Consider the following 14,950-nt stretch of genomic DNA (forward strand, 5'->3'; position numbering starts at 1 on the left):
TCATTGATGAAAATAAATTTTATTTTCATTGATGTGTAAGGTCAGGCCTTGGACTGAATGCTTGTCATAGACTTGGCTTACACAACTACAAGAAAATTTAAGAATATTAAGTGAATTTTCTTTATAATCTGCATAGTCTGATCTGTTGCTTCAGAAAGTAACTGAACCTTGTAGTGGCAGAACAAATGAAGAACACTTTAACATATGTATGCATATGTGTATATAAAACAGATCTCTATATATGTTTTACATAAATATTTATATGCATCTGTACATCTACATCCTTTACATAATACTTATTTATATATGCTATTTATACTATATACCCATATATATGTTTTACATAAAACATACATACATGTTTTAGGGCTCCATGGTAGAATGAGGACTGGCCACATGGTTCTGAGCTTTATTATTAAATAAATTACATCTTTATTATTAAATAAATATTTTCACAGTGAGCAAAGCTTATTTTTATCTACAGCAACAGTTAGTGTAGATTACTGTTGTACAGAACTTTTACCAAACACCATAGCTTTCAATTAAGGAGAATTTCTAGTTAACTGGACTTTTAATTACTTGGATCCTTTACTGATTAGGTCAAATATCTAATCATCAGCCTATGAAACAATAATTGCAAAACTAGACTCAAAATATTCTTAACAAGAGTCACCATTTAGTCCTTGGAGACTTCCATTTTGCTTGAAGTGAACTTTGTGTACTCAGATTTGCTGATAGGAAACCAGGATGATTTCCTTGAAAAGTTGTGTTTTATAACATGAGAATGTGTAATTTTGGGAGCTTGTCATGGTAAAAGCTCCCAGTAAATGATCATGTTTTCACATGATGCTAAATTTGTATCCAAACTATTTTAATACATCTCTTTTATAGAGCTGTTTTATGATGTGTCTTCTGTCTTCAGAATATTTTTCTTGTGACAAATCAATGGCAAAATTATTAAGATTGTTTTCGGAAAAATTAGTGTTTGTGTCAATGAATCATAGAGGCTTCAAATTTATTCTGGATTATGTGCATGTTCTGAAATCATTCCATTATCTACACATATTTTTCTCCCTGATGTATTAGGGTGCATTTTTTTCCACTTTGATTTGTACTTTGTTTTTTATACTAAGATGCTGGAGATTAGATTATTTTTGGATGTTTTAAAGGAAACACTGTCATTTACAAGAGTAATTTGAAAAAGATCAGTATATACTTTTTCATGATCTTAGCTATTTTTTCCCAAGAACTTTGTTTAATTTCCTGCTATAGTTAGTCTCCTTTTAAAAGAGAAATAGTATAGTAGCAGTGGGGGAGGGGAAAATTTGAGTTAATATATGGAGCTTTTCAATGATTCGAGATCGTCTGTCTTTGAAAATGGAGGCATTGATGCGACTGGGAAATGCCTATAGACATAAGGTCTAAGCCACAGAGTGGCCAAAGGGCAGCAAACTTATCTTGTGTAGTGGAAGGAATGGAACCACAATGGCCAAATGGCAGTAGAGTGGAAACACTCTGTAGCATCAGGTTTCTCAGCTGTTCTTAATGTTATACTTGGACTCTGCTCCTGCAACGTGAACTGCACATGCACAATTCTGTGTCAACACCCAGGGACCAGTACAGGATTAAGTAATGATTATTAGTGTTGAGTTTATCTGCTAATAAGCAAAATTATTTATGTAAGATTTTATGCAAATTTACTGCATAAATACTGCATATGTAATTATGCTTATATCGCAATTGTCTTTCTATTGACAGAATTTTGTATTCTGGTAACAAACTCTTGAGCTATTCATTTACAACCTTCTTAGTAAACTAATCTGAATTTCTAGGCACTTAAACTGGCAATGTAATTGTGTATGTATGATTCAGAATCAATAAAATTTTCTAGGATTAAATATATGCTTAACATTTTTTAATTTATGCTTACTTGAAATGTCTTACTGTCATTTTTAGATTTTTCTAAAATTCAATGTTTATAATTATGAGAAGATCAATATAAAACTGAGATGAAACCATTTTTAGGTGCAATTTTTAAAAAACTGCACTGTTTTTTAAAACATTTCTTATTTATGTTTTTTTCAAGGATATAAATCATAGCTTCTGGCTGCAATATAGTATTATGTGTTTTTTTTTTTTTATTAAATCCCAATGTAGTAATAAAGTGTGCTTTTTGCTAAAATGCTTTTGCTAAGAGAAGTAGTTACCATAACAGCTGCAGATTAATGTCAGTATTAAATTTGCAAATCTACTCTTTTTTTGTTACAGCAAAATAGTTTTCAAAAGTAAAGTTCAGAAAGTTGTAATTTACTCTAAAATTGCCAAAGTGACACCATGCCACCCTTCCCATGCCTTCTTTGTTCATTCAATTTCACTCATTTCCCCTGGGGAATATTTGAAGTGACTCAGGTTGTGATGCTTATGGTGAGAGAGCAGCTGAATCCTATTAGAAAACTGACAAGCTGTTTGTCCAGATGGGATGCCTGTCAAAGCAAGTTTGTCCAATCACTGACATTTGGGCTAGGGAATGTGATGGAAGGTGATTGATGCCTGATCTCCACATTCGCTTCTCATTCTGCCCAGCTTGTCAGAGTGGGAAAATAAGCATGTTATAGAGTAAGATGCTAGTCCCACAGATAAGCAGGAAGAATTTGGCTGTCACCTATGGCAACTTTAGGTAGGTGAATGAGACAATCACAGCTGGAATTTGCCTTATATTCAAGGAAGAAGCAGACCTTTCTAAGAGAAGACTTTAAACTGATTTCATATTAGCAGTTACCGTCATTTTCAGCAAGAAATTTCTTAAGGTAATTTACAACTCCGAGTACGGAGGAAATGAACTATATACTGCTGAATTAGAAAGGCTTTAAAGAAAATTGTGTGAATAGCTATATTAACTGAGTTCAGAACCAGGATTTATATTTGAAAAAACCTTTTATTCAGACAGTTTCTTAGCAAAGACAGTCCTCCTAAAGGACAAATGATAAAGACTAATGGTAAGAACTGGAGGGTGAAGCAGCATAGTTTGCAATTTCTTTGCATTTTGTAAAAAAAATATGTGAAATATAAACAAGTAAAATTGCTACTTGTATCTTTTTGGCTCACCCAAATATATTTCAAATATTCATTATGCATAAATAACTAACTTTGCAATGATAAGAATGGTGTCAAAATAAAGCTTCTTTAATTGCCAAAAATAAAACATCGACAGTCAGAAGGACACACAAAAATATTGATCTTTAATCTCCTACATAAACACCTTGACTGTCCCCATATTTTATAGAATATATATTACCTTATTTAAATACATGTATTGACCATTTGAATAGTTTAGGAAACTATATTTTTAAAAAATAATTCTTCAGAGGAGTATGAAGAATCGAAAACTCATTGTAATTAATGTGTGAATTTCTTCTATCTTCCTCATCATGTAAATTTTTACTTTAAGGCAAAATCTTGTTAATTTTCATTGTTGTCCTGCTATGAATGTACAAATTAACATTTTCAATTAGAAAGCCTCTTTTTTTCCTCCTTTTAACTTTATCTGATTTCCATAATGCATTTTAATTCTTTAACTCTCCATTTGGTGCCAGCTGGCAGAGATACTGGAAATTCAAAGTCTGCTTTTCATACTTGTGGTAGGATGAATTCTCAAACTAGTGTTTCAGTCTTTGCTGCTCTTGAACAAAACTGTGGATCATAAGGTAAATAGTGACAGTGTTACCTGGTGTATTTCCTGGCATTCTGGCAAAGGGTAGATCTGCTTGCCAAAGCCTATTTGGCTAAATCCAACTGTACAAGTGTTGTAGGTTGGGTTGATTTAGTCAGGAGTTTTATTAATATTAGTTAGGTTTGTTCCTTGCACTCCCCTATTTTTCCCCTCACAGTGGTTTGCTCCAAGTTGTTTACCCTGAAAGTTCCTGCCACTCAGATCCCCAGTTACCTGTCAATCTCCTCACCTCTCCCTGTTTTCTCCTTGTTTGGTTCTGTCAGTCAGGGGTTGTCACTCTTTGTTGGGGTATCTTGTAACCACCCCCAGCTTCTTCATGAAAGTTCTGTATCAATCACCCCCACCTTAGCCTTTCCATTCGTCCCAGGACACTGTACCTACCTCTATTATGTTACCATTGGTTGTTATGATTGATGTTGTTTCTCTATCGTTTGTCCCCACTGGGCGAGCCAGGTTTCCACCCCGTCCACCCACCCCCTACTTAATCTGTTGTCGTTCTTTGTTCTCCGGCATTTTGCACTGCATTGGTCTGACAGCATTTTGTTCTGACCATGCATGGGGAATAAAAGTTCTTAGGGCTCACAAACAAAGTGTCCTTTTCTCGTCCCTTCATCTCCTCTCAGCGTGTGAAGCTACCAAAGCTGCGTTACCCACGCCGTCGTGCTCAGCATTACCGGGGAGGCAGATGCCATAACCCTGGAGTGCCCCCACACACATGGCAGCCACCTGGCCTTACACAGGCAGTGCTAGCCGGCGCTTCTGGACTGCTTGAGGTCGTGGCAGGTAGCCACCACATAAAAGAGAACTTGTGTCTGGTCCTGGTGTCCTGATATGACAGGCTGGAGAGGACCTAATCTCTGCTCACCAGCAGGGACCTCTTCCATTCAGGCATTTTGTTGTAGCTATGGATTTTTCTCATTCTTGGTTTGCTCTAAAAATATTTTTATAGCACTTGAAATTAATTTTGTTTGTGAAGTTTAACGCTCATATTTTTAAAATTATATAAAGCCCACTGACAACCTTCTGGGCCCTGATATAATGTTTGTGTTCACTGGCAGATACTTCTCTTCAGTTTCCCACTTTTTCCCTTTCCTAATGTTTTGTTAAACATGGATAAACAATAATCTTATAATATATGGTTTTCTGCAGCCTCTAAACTCCTGCCAGTAGCACAACACACTGTCATTAGAATGCTTAAAATTTTGAACAGAAAATGTAGATATACCCCTCTTGGGAGGAAAAGAAAACAACAGAGAAAGCTGTGAAACGGACTGATTTTGCCCACATCTCCTTAGTGGTTCATTAATTTTCTCTTCCAGTACCAATTTAATTACCCCTCTAATGCCTTCACATTGTTTCATGTTTGATTTTTTGGGATATGTGATTCTCTCCACTGCTTCCTATTTTATGTCCTTCCAACAATATCCTCCCTGGAATCTGAGTTCAGGATTGTGAGAGGATAATGCATCACCCTCATGTGAGGTGTCTTGTCTGGGAAAGGAGTTCCAGCACTGGGTTATGACATCACAGCCCCAGTGTAACCTTTCCTGTTTTCCCCATGTACAAAAGAGACTGCCTGCAGTACATGGAACATCTTTCACCTTCGTGGAGCAGCACCTGTGATCAGGCCTGTAGCAAACAAACATTTTAGAGAAAAGCGTCAATGTATAATTAGGATTGCAGTGTTTCTACTCAAATTTGGGATAAGATTTTTTTTTATCACTGCTTTGTATTACAAAATTTTTTATAGAAAAAGTAGAGGCTTAAAGTCTACCATTGTTTCCCATTTTATTTTGCCACAAAACTGAGTTCAAGTTATATAAGAACTAGAATTCCATACTGGATATTCATTGAGCATAAGGAAAGTTTCCCACCAAACTTCTGATCATATTTTTTTGTTCAAATCACATAGGTTATGAGATTAGGTTATTGAAAAAAATAAAATAAATTTGAATGTCAAAAATTTTTGCAGAATAACAATAATACTTTCCTCTTCTTCTTCTTCTTCTTCTTCAATAAGAACAAGACTTATTTAAAAAAAAAAAAAAAATTGAAAAAATAAATATAGACTTTTCTTTAGCTCCAAAAATTGATACTTTCATTTTGAAATTTTCACATCTAAGTTCAGATATTCTATGTGCCTTAAAGTATTAATTTTCTGAGAAAAGTTTTTATGATGGTAATAGCAAAGTTCATTTTTGGTTATAGTGGCATTAAAAAATGTGTTTACTCTTTGCTATATTTGAATGCAAAGAAGTCTTTTTCGGTCATTAAAAATGCTTCATATCCTTGTAATGCTTTCCGGTACAGCAAAAACTGTGATTAGGCTAATACTGCTGCTTCTCCTATCTCATTCCGGTTACCAGAGAATAATTTTTGTCTCAACCCACAGTCTCTGCCTTTTGTGTCTGCCACTTGAGGAAGGAGCAGAAAAGTTTTTGGTTTTCTCTTTTTTGGGAGTATTAAACTGGCCAATACCATTCCTAAATAATGACATACCTTTGAGTGTGTTTGATAAATAGTTCTGTCACTTGGATCCCTCTTACATAAACCCATATTTACAGAAGATAAAATTTATCTGAATTCATCTTGAATGAGATGCCTCAGTCTCATCCATCACCTCTTGATGTGTCTGGGATCATCTGGACTAGTCACATATTCCATCCTGGAACTGATGTTTAGGGCAGCAAGTTATTTGAAGTAATTGCCAGTCAGGCAGAGGAAAGGTAGTTGAGCTGAGCATGCAGCCTTTGATTTTTGACCAAATGTTTTGGCAACACTTATCTCAGCTGCCCAACTTAAAGCAGCTCCATGGTTTCTGTATCTACCCTTACTTTGCTCCTCTTAGTTCTTGCAAGGCAACAGGAGATGGAAAACATAGAAGCATGTATTTGTCTCAAAAATTAGAATTATCACTTAGAATTTCTTTTCAGCTGAAGATATGCTTATGAATAGCTATTTGTAAATAATTTTTTAAAATAATGAAATTACTAATCAGTAAAATCTGATTTGAAGTGCCAATATGCACAAAGCTAATACGTTTTTGCTGAGTCAGGAGCTGGTCATTATTTTGACCAGTGCAACATAATTAATGAAATTTTTAATTATTTTACTAGAATTAATTTGTTATGTAGAAAAGGCTGTGATTTTGATTATCTGTAAATTAACTCATGTAGGTTCTCACTATATATATATAAATGATCCATAGGAGTAATATCCTGGAAAGCTTTTTAATTATAAAATAACCCCCCTAGTAACTCAAATAGCAAGTGAATTAATATAGATTATGCAATTAATTTCTTGGGTATAGCCTTATTTTATAATTTAAAAGCTTTCTAGTCATACTACTGATGCCTAACATTTCTATAATTAATGCAACGCTCATAACTAGGTCTAATTAGCATGCTTTCAAAATAATTTGTTGCATAAGCAAAAAAATCCACCAATATTTAGCAGTAGGGTCAAATTCTCTTATGGTGTATTTTTTCAATGTCAACAAAAACAGTGTTAAAAGTCATAATATGTATTTTTGCTCAAAATTGAAGAATACCAGTATTTCTTTCTTTCTTTGGTAAATTTAAAGACAAAATTGCTACCAAAAAAAAAAAAAATCTGTTCTTTTAACAGTCTTGATGATATTTAAACCATTCTGGAAGGACGAATATGTGTCTACAGCAGAACCTAAACTCTGATATTATCTCTGTTAGGACTGGGATGACTGAAGACCTTCTTTCTCAAAGCTAAAGGAAAGCTGATTTTTCAGTGTGGTAGTTCCTCCTCAGTAAGTAATTCCCAGAAACATACATTATCATTCTAGCCCTTAACCCTCTCTCCCAGTGAGACAATCAAGCTTCCTCTCTCCATCAGGCTGGGAAAGAGAAAAGTATGTACTTGTAGATAATAGGAACGTGCTTGGAGTGACAGTGCTGTGTGCATAACCAAGGACCAAGCATCTGCCAAAAGGCCCTTGACTATAAATTGTTCATTGGGATTGTTTTTTGTGATTTATTGGTGTAAAACTCATTAATAGATGTCTTATCTTATGTAGACTTCAATATCTAGAGCACAGAGAATGTGAATGCTGTACTTAACAGGGAAGGCTAGTGTATACATGGCAGGCAATGGCAGGGAGGAAGGGGAAATTATTAGCTCTCAAGTTTGACAGTAAAGGTTACATTCCACTATTATTTATTAATTCTGATAGAATGAGAGAGATTTCTTTCCCTTGGATAAGAGGTTTGAAATATTTTGTTTCCTTGTGTACCACCTAATTTTAATGTGTTATCCATCTTCCATGAATCAACACAATAAGGAAAAAAACAATGAAAACAAAATATTGGTCCTTTTCCTCTCTTAATTCAACTGTATTCAGATTCTCCAGTACTGATGCCTGCTCCAGAATAAGGTCCCTCCCACAGGAGACAATCTTTCATGAAAACCTCTAATGTGGGCACCTTCTCACAAGATGCAGTTCTTCAAGAATTGTTCCAGCATGTATCCTTTCGAAATGGTGTTGTGGAATTCAGGAACTTCCTAAGTATTTCAGGAACTGCCTAAGTATTTCAGGAACTTTAGCTCATAACTTCAGACCTTAAACTCCTGTCATTATGCTCTACCTGCTTGGGAGAACATGGTGTCTTTTGGGAAGATACACCAAGTGTTTGTGTAACAGATTTTGATCATGCAGGTGTTGACATATTTGCACATACATACTTTTTTTTGCATATGCAGTGTGGGGTGAACCATCAGGGAAGGATAGACATCAACAAAGAATTCCTTTTGTCATTTGAAGAGTCCAAATGAGTATCCTTCTTCTCAATATTCTATTAAAGAGAGCTTTTGGTTGCTACAAATTTGAAGGCATCAAAGTGCTTACTGGCAGGGATTACAGTCTGATTTGTTTACAAAACTAATGCTTATCTCACATAAGAATATGTAGTAATAAACCTATTTCAGGACAAAATGTTTTGGTAGGGCAATATGTCAGTATGCCAGGGATCTCCTTCCTGCTCTACCCTGGCTGTGGTATTTCAGCATAGGCAATATAGGCCCCTACAGCAATGGCACAGAGATCACAGCAGGATGTGTTGCAGGCAGGAAAAAAAGAGCATACCAGCATCTAGTAATTTAGTGGTATGAATGCTTGGAGGTTTGATGCTACACACCAGTAGTGTAACTAGTAATGTAACTAGTCACTGCTCTGCAGACTGTATCATGAAGGGAATACCTCCTACTCTTAGGGTAGATAAATTTTTTCAGTACTTGACAGGAAAGCAGGGGATACAAAGACAAAACTGGTCCATTGCCACAATTTAATCTTCCAGATACTACTTAACAAAATAAATCTGTGGGGTTTGCCTTGTCCATATTACTGATGTGCCTCTTGACCATATTACCTCATGTCTCTTGATTGTGATTGTGAGATGCTGTGCTGTGAGGTCTTACCAGAGGAAGTGCACAAGAGGAAACCCACTGTGTCTTTTCTTGGGGAAACAACTTACCTCATTTTGTTAACAAAGTTTGAGATGCTTATGTAGAACTTCTCTGCCCTTGCAACTGCCAACATACTAATGTTTTTAATTGCAAAGAAATTGACACTAAAAAGAAGAAAAAAGAACTCTCTGTACCACTAATTAAGATAATATACCGGAAAAAGAGAACTTCAATGAAATGCAGGGCCAGCCTCCCAGTGTACCTGATAACCATTTCTTCTGCAAAATGAGTATGTAACAAGGAGGAGGGGGACGTATTTTTTTTATGTTTCAGAGGGTTTTTTTTTATAGATTGTATTAGAGCAAAAGAGAATCTGCTTTGTCTAAAAAACAAAAAAATTCCAAACCGCACAGCCACGTACCGTTTTCACTATTCAAAACAATTCCTATAATCAGAACTAATTTTTTTCTATTTTTCTCATGAGGACAGTCTATAAAACTGAAGTACTATGTGTTTACAGTCTCCTAATATTAAAATGTCTGAAGAAAAATGTGATAGTACAGGGTATTTTGTTATAAGAAGCACGAGCTTTCCTGCTTTATTAAACAGAAGATTTTTTAAATGTATTTTTTTTCATTTAGTTGTCTTTTTTAACTTTGGCATTAATTTCCATTCAATAAAATAAGTATGCCAAATCTAAAGGAAATCACAGTCAATAATCAAACATATTTTTAGAAAATACTTGTATGCAGTCTTATTTGCAAAGTTATTGCCTTTTTCATAACTTTTACAAATGCACTTTTAGTAAATTTTGTTGAAAACATGCCTTTAAAAAAAATTAGGAAAAGTATGCACAAATGTGCTTCAAAAATGTTGAGGTTTTTCAGTAGCAGACTTACAGTAATTGTAAGTAATATTTTTATTCATTGCCAATACAAGGTATATATAATGTTAGCTGCCTGGCATGGTTGTTTCAGCTGGCACTTGCTTAACTGAGGAGTACTATTTTGCTAACCTGTGGAAATTAGGTCACATGTGATTGTGTAAATGTATCTTGCTATATTATAATGAATTTTCTTTTTTAAATTTTTTTTTATGTGTGATAAATATAGCCAAGGTTATTGCCAGATGTCTATGAATAGAGGGCAAAAATGACTTCATATAAATATTTGTGTTTCACAATACCAATATCTTCCCAGTTCCCAGATCAAGATTCCTGTACAAGCTCACCCTTGCATGATTGACTTCTAATGACCTCAGTATATTAAAAAAGATGGTTCTCAAATCTAAAACCGTGAAGCAACAGCACTGCTACAAAGAAATAGCTGCACTTAGGCCAGACTTGAAAGATAACATTCCTCATCTCAGCCACACTTTTCACTTCACTGGGAAGATAAATGGAGCACAAGCCATACATATGGAAAAGAATAATTTTTGTTTTTTCATAGAAAAACCAGTTTACTTCTCAGTTGTCTTTAATAAACTTTGTAGAATCTTGAACTCAGTTGTAACTCCCTTAAAAACAGTGTCATCTAAGACACCTGGGAAAAAGACACCTAGTAAAAGGAAACATTCATAAACTTAAAAAAAAAAAAAAAAAAAAAAAAAAAGCCACCCAGAAGCAGAATTCATAACTATACATGTCTATACACACACTGTCTAAACTGGAGCATGATTGCCACGTGAAAAGACTGTGAAATCAATGTGCTCCCAAAGCAGGAAGCAAATTCCAGAAAAATGCTGAAGGTAAAATCTTGTCAGAATTCTCCTTGACTTAAACAGATCAGCATTTTACATTTATCATGTGCTCAGATTGTACTTTGAAAGATTTTTCAGATGTTATGCTAAAGATATGCTTAGGTTGCCATGTTTCAGTTAGGGAGGATTTAAGTCATAGTCCCTGACCTTTTTCCTCTTCAAACCAAAATGACATCTGTAATTGGTTTAGTCTTTTACATTACACTGACTACATTTTTCCTGTTCATTTGTGACAGACTGAAAAATTCCTTCTCCCTTCATGTCTTCTGCTCTAAGAGAATAAAATACAAAGCGTGATAGCACTAACTACTCTTGGACAAAATGCACATAAGGAAGTGAAGAAGTTACAAAAAGCCAAAACTGGCAGAAGGCAATGGTCAGTCTCTGTGTTATGTTGAAGTTATGTTGCTGCATGCTGTGACAGGCATTTTTTCCTGGCTCATAAGTAGCAAATCTGTCTTAACATTTCTAGCTGCAGTGAGATTTTAGACAACTTTGGCACAATTTAATGAAAACAGGTCATGTGGCATTGCATTCTTTTCCCCGGTCCTGGGCGGCTCGGGGAGCCCGGCTAGGCTCAGCATATCACCTGGGAGTCCGGGGTTGCCGCATGGTCCGGGCGCTCTGGTTTAGCACACCGGTGTGGGCTGGTCGTGCTCTGTAACCGATGCTGGGATGAGGTAAAGAGACAAAGGAATGACCACCTTGCCCTGCAGTTGTCTGGAGAGGGTTTATTGCCGTATGGTGCTGCGGGGGAGAGCAGTGACCACTCCCAGCACCTGCGTGGACAATATAGAGACAGAACAAAGGGGCGCATGGGTTTTATAGGGGGCGGACATACAAGGGCGGAAGCCCTCCTGCCCAGTGGGGACAGGCAACATGGGGGTGACGTGAACCACGGCAACCAATGGGAGCACAACAGGGGTGGATACAGGGTTCCAGGATGAATAGGGTTGCGGGGATGGGGTAACTGACACAGAACTCTCAGGAATGGACAGGGGGGTGGCCACAAGACTGACATGGGAATGCTCCTCTGGCAGACAACCTGGAGCGAACTACTGTGAGGGGAAATGGGGGTACATAGAACCGACTAACTAACATTCAACAGAACCCCTGACTAAACTAACCTGGGATGCAACAAGTTAATCTTTTGTGTGTCACACAAATGAGCTAATTGATGTAAGATTTGTATCTCCCAAAGGTGGCTTTCTAAGAGTGCACAAGAACAGGATGGAAAGAGAGGAGGAACAAGTGACTTGCAGTTCAGTGATGTAATTTTCAGATGTAGTCTTGTGTGTGTTTTTTGCTGCATCCAGAAAGAAGCTTGATAGAAAAGATAATATGAATATACTTGAAATAAAGAAAAATAGATTTTCACTAAAGTATATACTTCCTACTGATTAAAAAAACCATTGTCAACTCTTGTAGAAGAACAAGTATCTAGTCCTTCTAACACCTCATTAAGCTGTAGGTGTAGTTATAGTCCTGCTCTCCAGCTGTTGTGCTTTCAGCAGTGCCCTAACCATAATTTTTCAGGCTATCTATTAGCTGCCTTTCGCAAGCATACATTTCATTTGAATAATTAACATCAATCAGAGGAGTTACATTTCCAAATAAACAATGCATTTTCCCTTTCATATCAGTATAAATCAGGTTTAATGCAGCTAAGGTCAATATAGTTGTAGTTGCAAAAGGATTGATGTCCATGAAAACATGGTCAGGCTACTTATTTTGTCTACTTTTGTCTACTTGTTTACATGATAAATTTTATACTACTCACTAACTGAATCAAATCCAGAGATGATCCCTTATCTCTGGATTTGATTCAGTTAGTAAGTAGTATAAAATCGATCTTGACTTATATAATTTATCTTCAGATTTAACTGAAGAATGGTAAGGTGATTCATGAATAGTTCTTTTGATCATGATTATTAAAATATCTCAGGTAAATTTGGGTAGAATTTTAAACTTGGAAGAGATCTCATGCATTTCTTCAAAGGAGAAAGTCTGAAATTCACTTATCTAAGTAATCAGTATCATGATAGTTATGTTAGAAATTCTAACTTCTTTCTCCACTGGAAAAAGAACCCCAGCTCTATCTGATAGTTTACGCTGTACCTCCAAGAGCAATGATTTAAAAGCAGAATTCTGTCTCTAAATTCCTGCCATAAGCATTTGGTGTTTCATGTAATTCATGCCCTAATATTTATTCAGAGGTACTTTTCAGTACAGAAGTATTAAGAAAAGAAGTATATGATATTCAACCATTTTGCCTCATATGGATTTATTCAACAAACATTCTGTTAATCTTTTTATGTATTGGATGCTGATTATTTGTCTTATTCTGGAAGTACATTAAGGTGATCTTGCTATAATCAAATAATAAAAAAATCAACTTCTGTGACACTGAGCTGTATAATATAATTAAGGAAATCTGCATTTGTGAATCTAATTTGGCTTGAAAAAATATGCTTTCTTTTTAGTTTGAAATGAAGAAATAAAGTATCTTTCTTGATAGCTTTTGTCCATTTAACAAACATCCATAACCTCTAAACTGATAATTATACTGGAAAATCTGTGTCCATAGTTGTCGTGGGGACAGGACATTTTCATGCTGATTATCCCAATCGTGGTTTCTGTTCCCTGTTCTCAGTTTGTTTTGTCTTCCTTCCCCCCCCCCCCCTCCCCGGCTCGCTGCTGGCTTGCTGCTTGGCTTGCTTGCTGCTTTTGCTCGCTGCTGGCTGCCTGCTTGCTGGCCCTGTTTTCCTTTCTTTTTTTCATTGCTTTTCGCTTGCTTGCTTTTTTGTGCCATTTTTCTTCCTTTTTCCTCGGTTTCCGTTGTTCCCTTTCCCCCCCCCCCAAGACATCGGACCTACTCCCGGCAGGAGCTCCCCCGGGGTCTGCGAAAGAAGCTTCGTACCCTCTGCGGCGAAGAGAGATACAGCTCAACCCCCTTGGACTGGTGAAAACATCTGTGGTCATCTTGGGCTATTTCTCTTGTGCTGGGGAGTGTTTTTTGTTGTTCCTTAATAAACAAGTTTTTTCCACTTCCCCTCTGAAGGAATTCCTCCCGAACCCGGTGGTGGGGGGAAGTTGCGGAGGGTTTGGTTTCCTATAAGGGGCTCCTTTGGAGATGTTTTTCCCTAATTTGTCCTAAACCAGGACAATAGTGTACACTTCCTCACACAAAAGAGATCCCACCCTTTTTTCAACTAATTTATCTGGCCAATTTGATAGTGCATGCTACTTTAATAATTGCAAGGCATTAAGTAATGCTTTGGGGAGTCAAAAACCATTGTAAATTATTTAACAGGGGATATTACTGGGACATCAATTAAAGTTAATCCAGCAAGCTGAAGGGCAATTTAAAAATGGTCTAATTGACACTCACCCTGAAGTGTCACAATTTTTCAGTTTTGACTAACTATCCATTTATTACTCAACAAAGTGCAGAAGAGGCTTAGTAATTCAAAATGTAATTAGTTTTCACAGAGAACAAAGGCGGAGGAAAAATGGGGGAATGTTTAGCATATGCATGGTAATGTGTTGTCCTCTCTGTGTGCAGATGCACAGCTTAGCATGGCTTGATGCCAGAAAACTCACAGCCCTTACAATAATGTATTAATAAATATTTATGTTTTCATACATTAGACCATATTCCAAGGTAAATAAAATTTATTCTGTTTATGATAGAGATATTCTCCTTTTGCTGAAAATAACAAGTTTTAAAGTGACTAAAAATTAAAGAACAATTGTTCCCAAGCAGCTTGTCATGGAACTGTTTGAACTCTTAATTTTTCTTCAATTTTTTACTAGATTGCTATTAATGTTGCACCAACTACTACAGTTCTTTGAGGTATGGCTTATTTCTTTGATGTTCTCATTAAAATTTAAAGATAATGAAGCTTTTTGAAGCTTCAAAATTATATAAAAAAAACCACCTTTTTGTATTCCCAATAATCTCTGGAATGCAATAATTTATAATATCTGGAATATTTCATGTAAACAGCATGTACATTTTCAGTCCTT

The 14,950-nt window shown here is 36.0% G+C and overlaps 1 long non-coding RNA gene across 2 annotated transcripts; it reads left to right on the plus strand.

The window, feature by feature from the left end:
• The first annotated feature begins 7,435 nt into the window (after nt 1-7,435).
• Nucleotides 7,436-10,663, plus strand: LOC128792679 (uncharacterized). Of its 2 annotated transcripts, XR_008432507.1 has the most exons (4): nt 7,436-7,511; nt 8,103-8,224; nt 8,319-9,452; nt 10,363-10,663. It is a non-coding gene; the product is annotated as an uncharacterized LOC128792679 (long non-coding RNA). The 2 variants fall into 2 exon arrangements; XR_008432506.1 differs by having other exon boundaries at nt 8,319-10,663.
• Nucleotides 10,664-14,950: the final 4,287 nt, after the last annotated feature.

This window comes from Vidua chalybeata, chromosome 1 (assembly GCF_026979565.1).
Source record: "Vidua chalybeata isolate OUT-0048 chromosome 1, bVidCha1 merged haplotype, whole genome shotgun sequence".
Lineage (NCBI taxonomy): Eukaryota > Metazoa > Chordata > Aves > Passeriformes > Viduidae > Vidua > Vidua chalybeata.